This window comes from Somniosus microcephalus, chromosome 5 (assembly GCF_052327205.1).
Source record: "Somniosus microcephalus isolate GS21.2 chromosome 5, FLI_Smic_1.0, whole genome shotgun sequence".
NCBI lineage: Eukaryota > Metazoa > Chordata > Chondrichthyes > Squaliformes > Somniosidae > Somniosus > Somniosus microcephalus.
Genome location: NC_140991.1, coordinates 261,434,781 through 261,450,502, shown reverse-complemented (window position 1 = coordinate 261,450,502; position 15,722 = coordinate 261,434,781). Strand labels below are relative to the sequence as shown.

General features: G+C 51.9%; 1 protein-coding gene across 6 annotated transcripts in view; it reads left to right on the top strand.

The window, feature by feature from the left end:
• Positions 1-15,722, top strand: part of LOC147117688 (uncharacterized) — a 93,006-nt gene that overhangs the window by 29,323 nt on the left and 47,961 nt on the right. The window contains exon 1 of one of the 6 annotated variants that reach the window (XM_085988882.1): positions 8,246-8,343. The exons of 4 other annotated variants lie outside the window; for them this stretch is intronic. The gene's annotated coding sequence lies outside the window, so the exon portion shown is untranslated. Of the gene's footprint in view, positions 1-8,245; positions 8,344-15,722 lie in introns of those variants that run through there. One more of the 6 variants, XM_085988884.1, reaches the window with a different exon arrangement.

The window sequence follows — 15,722 nt, the reverse complement described above, 5'->3', positions numbered from 1 at the left end:
ATCAGCCGCACCCGTGGGATCGCGCTCGCCTTTAAATCAGCCGCTCCCGTGGGATCGCGCTCGCCTTTAAATCAGCCGCTCCCGTGGGATCGCGCTCGCCTTTAAATCAGCCGCTCCCGTGGGATCGCGCTCGCCTTTAAATCAGCCGCTCCCGTGGGATCGCGCTCGCCTTTAAATCAGCCGCTCCCGTGGGATCGCGCTCGCCTTTAAATCAGCCGCTCCCGTGGGATCGCGCTCGCCTTTAAATCAGCCGCTCCCGTGGGATCGCGCTCGCCTTTAAATCAGCCGCTCCCGTGGGATCGCGCTCGCCTTTAAATCAGCCGCTCCCGTGGGATCGCGCTCGCCTTTAAATCAGCTCCCGTGGGATCGCGCTCACCTTTAAATCAGCTCCTGTGGGATCGCGCTCACCTTTAAATCAGCCTCTCCCATGGGATCGCGCTCACCTTTTAAATCAGCCGCTCCCATGGGATCGCGCTTGCCTTTACATCAGCCGCTCCCATGGGATCGCGCTCGCCTTTACATCAGCCGCTCCCATGGGATCGCGCTCGCCTTTAAATCAGCCGCTCCTGTGGGATTGCGCTCACCTTTAAATCAGCCGCTCCCATGGGATCGCGCTCACCTTTAAATCAGCCGCTCCCATGGGATCGCGCTCACCTTTAAATCAGCTCCCGTGGGATCGCGCTCACCTTTAAATCAGCCTCTCCCGTGGGATCGTGCTCACCTTTAAATCAGCTCCTGTGGGATCGCGCTCACCTTTAAATCAGCCGCTCCCGTGGGATCGCGCTCGCCTTTAAATCAGCCGCTCCCGTGGGATCGCGCGCACCTTTAAATCAGCCGCTCCCATGGGATCGCGCTCGCCTTTAAATCAGCTCCTGTGGGATCGCGCTCACCTTTAAATCAGCTCCTGTGTGATCGCGCTCACCTTTAAATCAGCCTCTCCCATGGGATCGCGCTCACCTTTAAATCAGCCGCTCCTGTGGGATTGCGCTCACCTTTAAATCAGCCGCTCCCATGGGATCGCGCTCACCTTTAAATCAGCCGCTCCCATGGGATCGCGCTCACCTTTAAATCAGCTCCCGTGGGATCGCGCTCACCTTTAAATCAGCCTCTCCCGTGGGATCGTGCTCACCTTTAAATCAGCTCCTGTGGGATCGCGCTCACCTTTAAATCAGCTCCCGTGGGATCGCGCTTACCTTTAAATCAGCCGCTCCCGTGGGATCGTGCTCACCTTTAAATCAGCCGCTCCCGTGGGATCGCGCTCACCTTTAAATCAGCTCCCGTGGGATCGTGCTCACCTTTAAATCAGCCGCTCCCATGGGATCGCGCTCACCTTTAAATCAGCTGCTCCCGTGGGATCGCGCTCACCTTTAAATCAGCCGCTCCCATGGGATCCCGCTCACCTTTAAATCAGCCGCTCCCATGGGATCGCGCTCAGCTTTAAATCAGCACCCGTGGGATCGCACTCACCTTTAAATCAGCCGTTCGCGTGGGATCGTGCTCACCTTTAAATCAGCCGCTTCGGTGGGATCGTGCTCACCTTTAAATCAGCCGCTCCCATGGGATCGCGCTCACCTTTAAATCAGCCGCTCCTGTGGGATCGCGCTCTCCAGCCGCTCCCGTGGGATCGCGCTCACCTTTAAATCAGCCGCTCCCGTGGGATCGCGCTCGCCTTTAAATCAGCCGCTCCCGTGGGATCGCGCTCACCTTTAAATCAGCCGCTCCCGTGGGATCGCGCTCGCCTTTAAATCAGCCGCTCCCGTGGGATCGCGCTCACCTTTAAATCAGCTCCCGTGGGATCGCGCTCACCTTTAAATCAGCCTCTCCCGTGGGATCGTGCTCACCTTTAAATCAGCTCCTGTGGGATCGCGCTCACCTTTAAATCAGCCGCTCCCGTGGGATCGCGCTCGCCTTTAAATCAGCCGCTCCCGTGGGATCGCGCGCACCTTTAAATCAGCCGCTCCCATGGGATCGCGCTCGCCTTTAAATCAGCTCCTGTGGGATCGCGCTCACCTTTAAATCAGCTCCTGTGTGATCGCGCTCACCTTTAAATCAGCCTCTCCCATGGGATCGCGCTCACCTTTAAATCAGCCGCTCCTGTGGGATTGCGCTCACCTTTAAATCAGCCGCTCCCATGGGATCGCGCTCACCTTTAAATCAGCCGCTCCCATGGGATCGCGCTCACCTTTAAATCAGCTCCCGTGGGATCGCGCTCACCTTTAAATCAGCCTCTCCCGTGGGATCGTGCTCACCTTTAAATCAGCTCCTGTGGGATCGCGCTCACCTTTAAATCAGCTCCCGTGGGATCGCGCTTACCTTTAAATCAGCCGCTCCCGTGGGATCGTGCTCACCTTTAAATCAGCCGCTCCCGTGGGATCGCGCTCACCTTTAAATCAGCTCCCGTGGGATCGTGCTCACCTTTAAATCAGCCGCTCCCATGGGATCGCGCTCACCTTTAAATCAGCTGCTCCCGTGGGATCGCGCTCACCTTTAAATCAGCCGCTCCCATGGGATCCCGCTCACCTTTAAATCAGCCGCTCCCATGGGATCGCGCTCAGCTTTAAATCAGCACCCGTGGGATCGCACTCACCTTTAAATCAGCCGTTCGCGTGGGATCGTGCTCACCTTTAAATCAGCCGCTTCGGTGGGATCGTGCTCACCTTTAAATCAGCCGCTCCCATGGGATCGCGCTCACCTTTAAATCAGCCGCTCCTGTGGGATCGCGCTCTCCAGCCGCTCCCGTGGGATCGCGCTCACCTTTAAATCAGCCGCTCCCGTGGGATCGCGCTCGCCTTTAAATCAGCCGCTCCCGTGGGATCGCGCTCACCTTTAAATCAGCCGCTCCCGTGGGATCGCGCTCGCCTTTAAATCAGCCGCTCCCGTGGGATCGCGCTCACCTTTAAATCAGCCGTTCGCGTGGGATCGTGCTCACCTTTAAATCAGCCGCTCCCATGGGATCGCGCTCACCTTTAAATCAGCCGCTCCTGTGGGATCGCGCTCTCCAGCCGCTCCCGTGGGATCGCGCTCACCTTTAAATCAGCCGCTCCCGTGGGATCGCGCTCACCTTTAAATCAGCCGCTCCCGTGGGATCGCGCTCACCTTTAAATCAGCCGCACCCGTGGGATCGCGCTCGCCTTTAAATCAGCCGCTCCCGTGGGATCGCGCTCGCCTTTAAATCAGCCGCTCCCGTGGGATCGCGCTCGCCTTTAAATCAGCCGCTCCCGTGGGATCGCGCTCGCCTTTAAATCAGCCGCTCCCGTGGGATCGCGCTCGCCTTTAAATCAGCCGCTCCCGTGGGATTGCGCTCGCCTTTAAATCAGCCGCTCCCGTGGGATCGCGCTCGCCTTTAAATCAGCTCCCGTGGGATCGCGCTCACCTTTAAATCAGCTCCTGTGGGATCGCGCTCACCTTTAAATCAGCCTCTCCCATGGGATCGCGCTCACCTTTTAAATCAGCCGCTCCCATGGGATCGCGCTTGCCTTTACATCAGCCGCTCCCATGGGATCGCGCTCGCCTTTACATCAGCCGCTCCCATGGGATCGCGCTCGCCTTTAAATCAGCCGCTCCTGTGGGATTGCGCTCACCTTTAAATCAGCCGCTCCCATGGGATCGCGCTCACCTTTAAATCAGCCGCTCCCATGGGATCGCGCTCACCTTTAAATCAGCTCCCGTGGGATCGCGCTCACCTTTAAATCAGCCTCTCCCGTGGGATCGTGCTCACCTTTAAATCAGCTCCTGTGGGATCGCGCTCACCTTTAAATCAGCCGCTCCCGTGGGATCGCGCTCACCTTTAAATCAGCCGCTCCCATGGGATCGCGCTCGCCTTTAAATCAGCTCCTGTGGGATCGCGCTCACCTTTAAATCAGCTCCTGTGTGATCGCGCTCACCTTTAAATCAGCCTCTCCCATGGGATCGCGCTCACCTTTAAATCAGCCGCTCCTGTGGGATTGCGCTCACCTTTAAATCAGCCGCTCCCATGGGATCGCGCTCACCTTTAAATCAGCCGCTCCCATGGGATCGCGCTCACCTTTAAATCAGCTCCCGTGGGATCGCGCTCACCTTTAAATCAGCCTCTCCCATGGGATCGTGCTCACCTTTAAATCAGCTCCTGTGGGATCGCGCTCACCTTTAAATCAGCTCCCGTGGGATCGCGCTTACCTTTAAATCAGCCGCTCCCGTGGGATCGTGCTCACCTTTAAATCAGCCGCTCCCGTGGGATCGCCCTCACCTTTAAATCAGCTCCCGTGGGATCGTGCTCACCTTTAAATCAGCCGCTCCCATGGGATCGCGCTCACCTTTAAATCAGCAGCTCCCGTGGGATCGCGCTCACCTTTAAATCAGCCGCTCCCGTGGGATCGCGCTCACCTTTAAATCAACCGCTCCCGTGGGATCGCGCTCGCCTTTAAATCAGCTCCCGTGGGATCGCGCTCACCTTTAAATCAGCCGCTCCCGTGGGATCGCGCTCGCCTTTAAATCAGCTCCCGTGGGATCGCGCTCACCTTTAAATCAGCCGCTCCCGTGGGATCGTGCTCACCTTTAAATCAGCTCCCGTGGGATCGCGCTCACCTTTAAATCAGCCACTCCCGTCGGATCGCGCTCACCTTTAAATCAGCCGCTCCCGTGGGATCCTGCTCACCTTTAAATCAGCCGCTCCCGTGGGATCGCGCTCACCTTTAAATCAGCCGCTCCCGTGGGATCGTGCTCACCTTTAAATCAGCTCCCGTGGGATCGCGCTCACCTTTAAATCAGCCACTCCCGTCGGATCGCGCTCACCTTTAAATCAGCCGCTCCCGTGGGATCGCGCTCACCTTTAAATCAGCCGCTCCCGTGGGATCGCGCTCACCTTTAAATCAGCCGCTCCCGTGGGATCGCGCTCACCTTTAAATCAGCCGCTCCCGTGCGATCGCGCTCCCCTTTAAATCAGCCGCTCCCGTGGGATCGCGCTCACCTTTAAATCAGCCGCTCCCGTGGGATCGCACTCGCATTTAAATCAGCTCCCGTGGGATCGCGCTCACCTTTAAATCAGCTCCCGTGGGATCTTGCTCACCTTTAAATCAACTCCCGTGGGATCGCGCTCACCTTTAAATCAGCTCCCGTGGGATCACGCTCACCTTTAAATCAGCTCCCGTGGGATCTTGCTCGCCTTTAAATCAGCTCCCGTGGGATCTTGCTCGCCTTTAAATCAGCTCCCGTGGGATCGCGCTCATCTTTAAATCAGCCGCTCCCGTGGGATCGCGCTCACCTTTAAATCAGCTCCCGTGGGATCGCGCTCACCTTTAAATCAGCTCCCGTGGGATCGCGCTCATCTTTAAATCAGCCGCTCCCGTGGGATCGCGCTCACCTTTAAATCAGCCGCTCCCATGGGATCGCGCTCACCTTTAAATCAGCTGCTCCCGTGGGATCGCGCTCACCTTTAAATCAGCTGCTCCCGTGGGATCGCGCTCACCTTTAAATCAGCTCCCGTGGGATCGCGCTCACCTTTAAATCAGCTCCCGTGGGATCACGCTCTCCTTTAAATCAGCTCCCGTGGGATCACGCTCTCCTTTAAATCAGCTCCCGTGAGATCGCGCTCACCTTTAAATCAGCCGCTCCCATGGGATCGCGCTCTCCAGCCGCTCCCGTGGGATCGCGCTCACCTTTAAATCAGCCGCTCCCGTGGGATCGTGCTCTCCAGCCGCTCCCGTGGGATCGCGCTCACCTTTAAATCAGCTGCTCCCGTGGGATTGCGCTCACCTTTAAATCAGCCGCTCCCGTGGGATCGCGCTCTCCTTTAAATCAGCCGCTCCCGTGGGATTGCGCTCACCTTAAATCAGCCGCTCCCGTGGGATCGCGCTCCCCTTTAAATCAGCCGCTCCCGTGGGATCGCGCTCCCCTTTAAATCAGCCGCTCCCGTGGGATCGCGCTCACCTTTAAATCAGCCGCTCCCGTGGGATCGCGCTCCCCTTTAAATCAGCCGCTCCCGTGGGATCGCGCTCACCTTTAAATCAGCCGCTCCCGTGGGATCGCGCTCACCTTTAAATGAGCCGCTCCCGTGGGATCGCGCTCACCTTTAAATCAGCCGCTCCCGTGCGATCGCGCTCACCTTTAAATGAGCCGCTCCCGTGGGATCGCGCTCGCCTTTAAATCAGTCGCTCCCGTGGGATCGCGCTCACGTTTAAATCAGCTCCCGTGGGATCGCGCTCACCTTTAAATCAGCCGCTCCCGTGGGATCGCGCTCGCCTTTAAATCTGCCGCTCCCGTGGGATCGCGCTCACGTTTAAATCAGCTCCCGTGGGATCGCGCTCACCTTTAAATCAGCCACTCCCGTGGGATCGCGCTCACCTTTAAATCAGCTGCTCCCGTGCGATCACGCTCACCTTTGAATCAGCCGCTCCCGTGGGATCGCACTCACCTTTAAATCAGCCGCCGAGGTCTCGCGCTCTCCAGCCACTTCATATTTCCAACAAGCTCTCCCTGGAGATAGCCAGGGTTAACGTGTGACTTATTTATTAAAATAAATTAGATTTGCCCAAAGTATTCTAGAGATATGATATATTTCATTAAAAGTACAGGCTTACCATGGGTACGATATCAAGTCATAGCTACTGACAGCACTGCATGATCCTTAAGAATCCTAAAAGTTTCCATTCTATGAAAACATCATCACACACATTCATGCAACTATTAAGGACATTATTGCAATGCAACTTGTAAAGCCGGAATGGACATTTGACATGCTCAAATCTTGATCATGTTGCCTGACCTGGACCGATCAGGTAGTGCCTGTAGTATGCCCCTTAAATGGTATGCAAGTTATTTGTTGGCCACTGTCCCCTGAATTGTTTGATCACTCACACTGATGCCAAGTTGTGTGATCAAGCAATTCAGATTTAGAAGGGCGACCACATGCAATGGATGATGAAACAGCTGCTCTGCAGATGGTGGCCCTCAATGGAGGGAAAATGCAACAAACAATATAATGAAAACCCTGCAGATCAATCAATTAAAGGAGAAAAAGATTCAGGTAATTTGTCCAGAATTTAGTGTAATAGTTGGTATAAACGTCTGATTATTTACAAAGGTGACTACTTCTGGTAGCTTTCTTTCTGTTTTTTGAAAAATCTCTGTTTCACTCACTTACATACTGGCCCCAATATTAACGCGGAGACGGAATCAGTGTAAAGTAGGGCAGGGGGGAGTCATGGCAGGTGACAAATGAACAAGATCGTGGGATGCGCGGGATTGTCTGATTTCAACAGGGATACCTCTATCATTTTAATTTTGTGTCTTGCGCCTCCACTGCGCATGACAGGGCCTGATTTCACCTGATTGATTTAAAGACCCAATTCACAGGTGCAATGATGGAGACGGTTTGGAGTTTTGTGGATTGTGTTTAATGTTCAGTTAAGTACAAGGAGAAAAATGGAAGCAAGGAGGACAAAGGTTGCGCCCAGATTCAATGAGGTGTTCCTGGGCGTACTGCTGGGTGCAGTAAGGGTGAGAAAGAGGTCCTGTTTCCTAGCAATGGGAAAAAGAAACCTGCAGCCACAACAAAGAAGGGGAGTCTTGAGGTGACCTGAGAGGTGAGCAGCAGGAGCGTTATTATGAAGACTTGGATCCAGTGCAGGAAGCATTTTAATGACCTAACCAGGTCAGGAAAGGTGAGCAAAGTTGCAGATTCACCTACATCCTGTAGTGCACCCCCAGTCTCACTCTGTCTTGTCAAGCGTACTACATTCACATCACTCCTCATACCCACCTAATTTTCAGCAGCATCCATTATTCCATTTCAATGCACATCCTCACCTCCCCCTTCCTCCATTCACCACTGCCACTCACCCCAACCCTTATGTAATGTGATATCACCTCAGTCAGCTCCTCTGATTCTCAGCACATGTCCTCAAATGGAACTGTTAACACGTTCCTCAAATGCATGCCATTGCTACTTGTGATACATCTACCTGATTATTACCCCTCACCGAATGTACTGCATCCATTGCATGCACACATGCCTTACAGCTACTCATAGGTCTGTTGAAATGTTCCCCCTAAGCTGCGTGCATGCGTGGCCGCGTAGCACTCTTGAATGGGTCGTGCAGTTAAATAAACAGGCCGCACACACAAGCCGGCTTGTATACTGCAGGCTTTCTCAACCAGGGTTCCTCAGCCAATCGGTGTGAGGAGAAGGCAAGACCCTCCCGACGCATGTCAGTGGCTAGACAGGTCTGCCAATCACACAGGGGCCAGCAAGGTGAGGTTAAAACACAGCTGTCTGCCTAGAGTCAGCGTCGCAGCGGCCAAGGTTCAGTGTGCAGTGGGAGTACGAGTGCAGCCTGAGAGGGTTATTAGACAGTCAAAGGCAAGTCAGTAAGTACCTCAAAAACTGGAGTCCGTTTCTGTGGAAAAGCTGAAGACCGTGTATAAGGACTATGCTATTACATGGTTAGATAATACCAAGTAAAAACAAGGAATCACTAAATTGCCAATAGGACTGCCATAAAATTGTTTTTCACTATGGGTACCTGTATTGTTAATATTATTGACTTATCTGTAAAATTTACCACTGCATTTATACTGTTAACCCTAAAGCTGTTTTAAGCCTTTGTTTTATTGCGGCTAATGAATGTAATGGATTTATTATGTAATTGATGAGTTGTAACAAGTACTACCATATTTAAATAAATATGTTTGACTCAAACAAAAACAACCCGAGTGCTTGTCAGCATGCAATCCTGGTCTGTAACAGTTAAGTTAAATAAACATTATTTTCCTAATCTGCAGGGCTGTTGGCCACACTGGTAAGTCCCCTGGAAGTGCTTTGGAGACGCCAGAAATTGTATTAGGATGTGGATCCAACAGCTCTCAGCCTTTCTTGGTAGTTTCTGTGTTTGAGCGGAACTTCCATCTGCCCCAAAAATAGCCTCTGATGTCAGGAATTTCCTCATTCTCAGCCTGGTTTATACAACGCAGCCAGTTCGTTTGCATTAACCAGCCAAACACGCCATTAGCCAGAGGGACCAAGCATGGGTCTTAGCCAAAAATGCAAGTGTTACCAAAAAATCAGTCTTTACAAAATCGATGTGCCAGTGATGTCAACGATTTTTTTTATTCGTTTATGGGATGTGGGTGTCGCTGGCAAGGCCAGCATTTATTTCCCATCCCTAATTGCCCTTGAGAAGGTGATGGTGAGCTGCTTTCTTGAACCGCTGCAGTCCACGTGGTGAAGGTACTCCCACAGTGCTGTTAGGTAGGGAGTTCCAGGATTTTGACCCAGCGACGATGAAGGATCGGCGATATACTTCCAAGTCAGGACGATATGTGACTTGGAGGGGAACTTGGAGGTGGTGGTGTTGCCATGCGCCTGCTGCCTTTGTCCTTCTAGGTGGAAGAGGTAACGGGTTTGGGAGGTGCTGTCGAAGAAGCCTTGGAGAGTTGCTGCAGTGCATCTTGTAGATGGTACACACTGCAGCCACGCTATACTGGTGGTGAATGTTTAAGGTGGTGGATGGGATGCCAATCAAGCGGGTTGCTTTGTCCTGGATGGTGTCGAGCTTCTTGAGTGTTGTTGGAGCTGTATTCCATCATACTCCTTGTGCCTTGTAGATGGTGGAAAGGCTTTGGGGAGTCAGGAGGTGAGACACTCACCGCAGAATACCTAGCCTCTGACCTGCTCTTGTTGCCACAGTATTTATGTGGCTGGTCCAGTTAAGTTTCTGGTCAATGGTGACCCCCAGGATGTTGATGGTGGGGGATTCGGTGATGGTAATGCCGTTGAATGTCATGGGGTGGTGGTTAGACTCTCGTTTGCTGGAGATAGTGATTGCCTGGCACTTGTGTGGTGCGAATGTAACCTGCCACTTATCAGCCCAAGCCTAAACGTTGTCCAGGTCTTGTTGCATGCGGGCATGGACTGCTTCATTACCTGAGGAGTTGTGAACATCCCCATTTCTGACCTTATGTTGGAGGGAAGGTCATTGATGAAGCAGCTGAAGATGGTTGGGCCTAGGACACTCCCCTGAGGAACTCCTGCAGCGATGTCCTGGGGCTGTGATGATTGACCTTCAATACCACAACCATCTTCCTTTGTGCTAGGTATGACTCCAGCCAGTGGAGAGTTTCCCCCCTGATTCCCATTGACTTCAGTTTTACTAGGGCTCCTTGATGCCACACCCGGTCAAATGCTGCCTTGATATCAAGGGCAGTCACTCTCACCTCACCTCTGGAATTCAGCTCCTTTGTCCATGTTTGGACCAAGGCTGTAATGAGGTCGGGAGCTGCTTGGTCTTGGCGGAACCCAAACTGGGCATCAGAAAGAAAGAAAGACTTGCATTTATATAGCGCCTTTCACAACAACCAGACGTTTCAAAGCGCTTTACACCCAATGAAGCCAGTGAGCAGGTTATTGGTGAATCACATCTATCCACGTTCTACTGCATCTGCCATGTATTTGCCCACTCACTCAACTTGTCTAAATCGCCTTGAAGCCTCTGCATCCTCGTCACAACTCACAATCCCACCTAGTTTCGTGTTGTCAGCAAACTTTTGTGTCGTCAGCTCTGTGATGACACATTCCATCACTTTGCTGATGATTGAGCGTAGACTGATGGGGTGGTAATTGGCCGGATTGGATTTGTCCTGCCTTTTGTGGGCAGGACATACCTGGGCAGTTTTCCACATTGTTGGGTAGATGCCAGTGTTGTAGCTGTACTGGAATAGCTTGGCTAGAGACACGGCCAGTTCTGGAGCACAAGTCTTCAGCACGACAGCCAGGATGTTGTCGGGGTCCACAGCCTTTGCTGTATCCAGTGCGCTCAGCTGTTTCTTTATATCATGTGGAGTGAATCAGATTGGCTGAAAACTGACTTCTGTGATGGTGGGGACCTCAGGAGTAGGCTGATATGGATCAACCACTCGGCACTTCTGGCTGAAGATGGTTGCAAACGCTTCAGCCTTGTCTTTTGCACTCAGTTGCTGGGTTCCACCATCATTGAGGATGGGGATATTCATGGAGCCTCCTCCTCCCGTTAGTTGTTTACTGGTCCATCAGGATTCACGACTGGATGTGGCAGGACTGCAGAGCTTTGATATGATCCATTGATTGTGGGATCGCTTATCCTATCTATAGCATGCTGCTTCCACTTTTTAGTAAGCATGTAGTCCTGTGTTGCAGCTTCCCCAGGTTGGCACCTCATCATTTTTAGGTAGGCCTGGCGCTGCTCCTGGCATGCTCTTCTACACTCCTTATTGAACCAGGGTTGGTCCCCTGGCTCGATGGTAATGGTAGAGTGAGGGATATGCTGGGCCATGAGGTTACAGATTGTGGTGGAATACAATTCTGCTGCTGCTGATGACCCACAGCGCCTCATGGATGCCCAGTTTTGAGCTGCTAGATCTGTTCTGAATCTGTCCCATTTAGCACAGTGGTAGTGCCACACAACTCGATGGAGGGTGTCCTCAGTGTGAAGACGGGACTTCGTCTCCACAATGACTGTGCGGTGGTCACTGCTACCAATACTGCCATGGACAGATGCATCTGCGACAGGTAGATTGGTGAGGACCGAGGTCAAGTAGGTTTTTCCCTCGTGTTGGTTCTTTCACCACCTGTCGCAGGCCCAGACTGGCAGCTATGTCCTTCAGTGGTGCTACCGCGCCACTCTTGGTGATGGACATTGAAGTCCCCCACCCAGAGTACATTCTGTGCCCTTGCTACTCTCAGTGCTTCTTCCAAGTGGTGTTCAACATGGAGGAGTACTAATTCATCAGCTGAGGAAGGGTAATCAGCAGGAGGTTTCCTTGTCCATGCTTAACCTGAAGCCATGAGACTTCATGATCCGCAGTCAATGTTGAGGATCCTAGGGCCACTCCTTCTATGCCGCCACCCCTGATGGGTCTGTCCTGCTGGTGGGATGGTGATGGAGGAGTTTGGGATATTGGCTGAAAGGTATGATTCTGTGAGTATGACTAGTCTGTGGGACAGCTTTCCCAATTTTGGCACAAGTCCACAGAGGGTCCGAGGTCGATGCCGGGTGGTCTGTCCGGTTTCATTCTTATTCTGTTTTGTAGCAGTTAGTTACAACTGAGTGACTTGCTAGGCCATTTCAGAGGGCAGTTAAGAGTCAACCACATTGCTGTGGATTTGGAGTCACATATAGGCCAGACCAGGTAAGAACGGCAGATTTCCTTCCCTAAAGGACATTAGTGAACCAGTGGGGTTTTTACGACAATCCGATAGTTTCATGGTCACTTATATTGGTCACTTATATGGTCAGCTTTTTATTCCAAACTGAATTTAAATTCCCATGGTGGGATTTGAACTCACGCCTCTGGATTTTTAGCCCAGTGACATTACCACTATGCTACCGTTCCAATTCTGCAGTACCTAACCCAAATATAACTGCTACCTTTTGCTTAAGGCTCAAATGCTTTTGGATCAACCGTTTGATTTGAAACCAGTTTTTGGACCATTCACAATGGTCCCCAATTTTAACATGCAAAGGCTGAAACACTTTAGGGGAGAAATTCAGTATCGCCCCATTTGGCGCTAATTATCGCCTCAGACTGCAAACTTGGCTTTTGTCGCCCCTGGAGGTGATTGGAGCGCTAAATCAGGAGCTGCACACCTGTCTTAAGGCGCAAAGGCCGAGGAGCGAGGCGCTAACTCAGAGCGCTGGCGAAGCTCATGTGATGTCAGTCAGCAATGGAACACAGACACACTGACGCCAGACAGTTCTTAAAGGGGAGGGTCAATCTTACTCTCCATCCACACCCTGCTCATTGCAGCCTTGAATCTAGGCCTGCAGAGACCTGTACATCAAATCTGTTGGAAAGAACAATGAAGAGACCCAGGGAAAGCGCTCAGAGTGCAGCCCCCACAGTCTCTTCTAAATCGATGCAAGGACGATCAAATAAAAAAGAACCTGCAAAATGCTGCTCAGTACCCAAAGCTCCTCAACACAGTTTTGAATATCTCCTGCAGTGTCTCTCTCTCTCTCAGAATGCGTGGTGCAAAAATTTCGCTGACAAAAAAAGGCAGGAAGCGGTCGCCTTTAAATAGCGCTCCCCCAGTCCCTTTCCAACTGGAAAACACTCCTGTCAACCTGCCGTTGCTGGCGGCACTCAATATCCGGTCCGGGGCGCTACTGGGGCATTGCACACTCGACTGACGTCACGATCTACGGGCGCAGGAGATCATGGCAGTAGTGTTTAGCGCCGCCGCAAAATGTCTAGTCAATTTCGTGAGCAGCACAAACCTTGCCACGCACGGGCGCTAGCTGCTTTGCGCCCCATTAGCGCCCATTGTCTCTTCTCTCCTCCAGGGCCATCGCACAAAGAACAGCAGCCCCAGCCCTTTGTTGATGAGGATTTCTCAGAGTAGCTCATTCCTGGTGAGGGTGCACCATCACAGGACACATGCGTACTAGGCACCAGTACTCATGTTAGAGAGTTAGATGGGTTCTCACCAGGTGAATCACAGTTCCCAAGTGAGCATGAGCAGAGGGTGGTGGTAGAGACAGCTGTGGAGAGTCCACCTTGGATGGCACAGTCCTTTCCAAGCTCTGTTCAGCTGGACAGTGATGCTGAACCCGGCAGGGCATCAGTGAAAAGGAGAATGATAGAGGGTAAGCAGCAACTGTGCGAGGTACTGTCAGTCCAGCCAAGCACACTAACCACAATGTCCCAGAGGATGGAGGAGTCCAGCTCAAGCATTTGTGGAGTGATGTCACAGGCCTTTGCGAAGATACAATCTTCCACTGTGAGTGTGGCCTCCTCCGTGGAACTTGAATCATGGCGCACTAATGAGTCCCTGCAGGCCCAGACGGCGGCCCTGCAAACTATGGATGCCAACATGCCTACCGCCTTACACAGGACAACAGACAGATTAGACTTGGGCTTCCAGTGTGTCACTGATCTTCTCTAAGCTGCTCTCCCGCAGAGGGGCAGGAGTGATGTGCTGCTGGCCCAGGAGATGGACGATGGTGATAGGGGAGATGAAAGTGCAAACTCCTCTGAAAGTGTTTGCCTGTCTCATTCATTGCCCCCCTCAACCAGTATCCGACATGCGGGGCCCTCATGGGCTGCAACACCCAGAGGTTGTTGGCCGTGGCACCTCAATAATCCAAGCAGGGATCAGAGCAGTCTGCCACTACCTCTGCTGAAGCCACATGGATTGCACCACGTAGAAGAGAGAGAAAGAGAAAAGCTTTGTAGTTCACCAAGGATATGCACATGGGTGTTTTTGAAAATGTGTTAATTCTTTTAATTGATTAAGTCATATAAAATGTATTACTTTGTACCACATTCCCATGTTCCCCATTCTTGCCTGGTGAGTTTGGTGCTGAATATGAAGACATGGTTGAGACAATTGGTGCATGTGCAGTGAGTGGATGGATGGTTACAGGACTGCTTGTGTAAGTGGTGGGGGGAGGGGGTGGGGGATGTGATAATTACGTTGGTCTGGTGTGAGTGACTAACTGAACCTTCGAGCTATTAGGGCATCCCTGGTATCTCGAGCAACAATGTGAGTGGCTGCTCTAGCGTTGGGGGCATCATCTTCCTCCTCCACGGTATGGGAATCCTCATCAGATGAGGAGTGCTGAGCGACTTGTTCCTCCTGCACCTCTAGTCCTCGCTGCTGCACTAGGTTCTGCAGAACGCAACCCACCATGATTATCCTGGAGACCCGCACTGGTGAGTACTGAAGGGCGTCTTCAGACCTCTCTAGGCACATGAAACGCAACTTGGGCATGTCGACGGCTTGCTCGATGACACATCTGGTTGTTATATGCTTGCGTTGCAGTGCTCCTGATGTTCATCGGCCGGGTTGCTTAGAGGTGTCATCAGCCAGGTTTGAATGGGGTATCCTTTGTCACCTAGCAGTCACCCATTAAGGCTGGTTCCAGGTCTGAACATTTTGGGACTGATGAACTGCTGCTGTATGAAAGCATTATGGCAGCTCCCAGGGAATCTGGCGCAGACCTGCACAAACCATTGATGGAATGAAATCTCTTGTGGTTGATGAATGCTCCTGGTTGTTCTGGGTGTGCTTGGATTGTCACGTGCAGTTGATGGCACCCTGCACCTCCTAAAATCAAGAGAGTACATTTACTTATCAGTTTAGTCTCTAATACTGGTGATGCTGTTTAACTGATCTGGTAATCGTTTAAGCTTCCTTGCCTGGAATAAACAACAGGACTTGCCTTACCCACAATGAACTCTCATCTTTCTCTAGTTTCTCTCCCATCTCCCCATATGCCCTCTCTGAGCTCATCTTGTCCAGGAGATCAACCGCCTGCTCCCTTGAAACTATTTCCACCAAACAGCTGACCACCCAACTTCCTTTACTGGCCCCCATGTTAGCTGATAATGTTAATGGTTCCCTCTCTTCAGATACTGTCCCCCTCCCCTTCAAAGACAAAATTAAAAGCTCTTTATCTGAATGCACGCAGTATTCATAACAAGATAGATGAGTTGTCGGCACAAATAGAAGTAAATAGGTATGATCTGATAGCCATTACAGAGACATGGTTGCAAGGTGAATATTCAGGGGTATTTGACATTTTGGAAGGATAGGCAGAAAAGAAAAAGAGGTGAGGTAGCTCCGTTAATAAAGGATGAGATCAGTGCAGTAGTGAGAAATGATATTGGCTCAGAAGATCAAGATTTAAAATCAGTTTGGGTGGAGATAAGAAATAATAAGGGAAAGAAGTCAGTGTTGGTAGTAGTCTATAGGCCCCCTAACAGTGGCT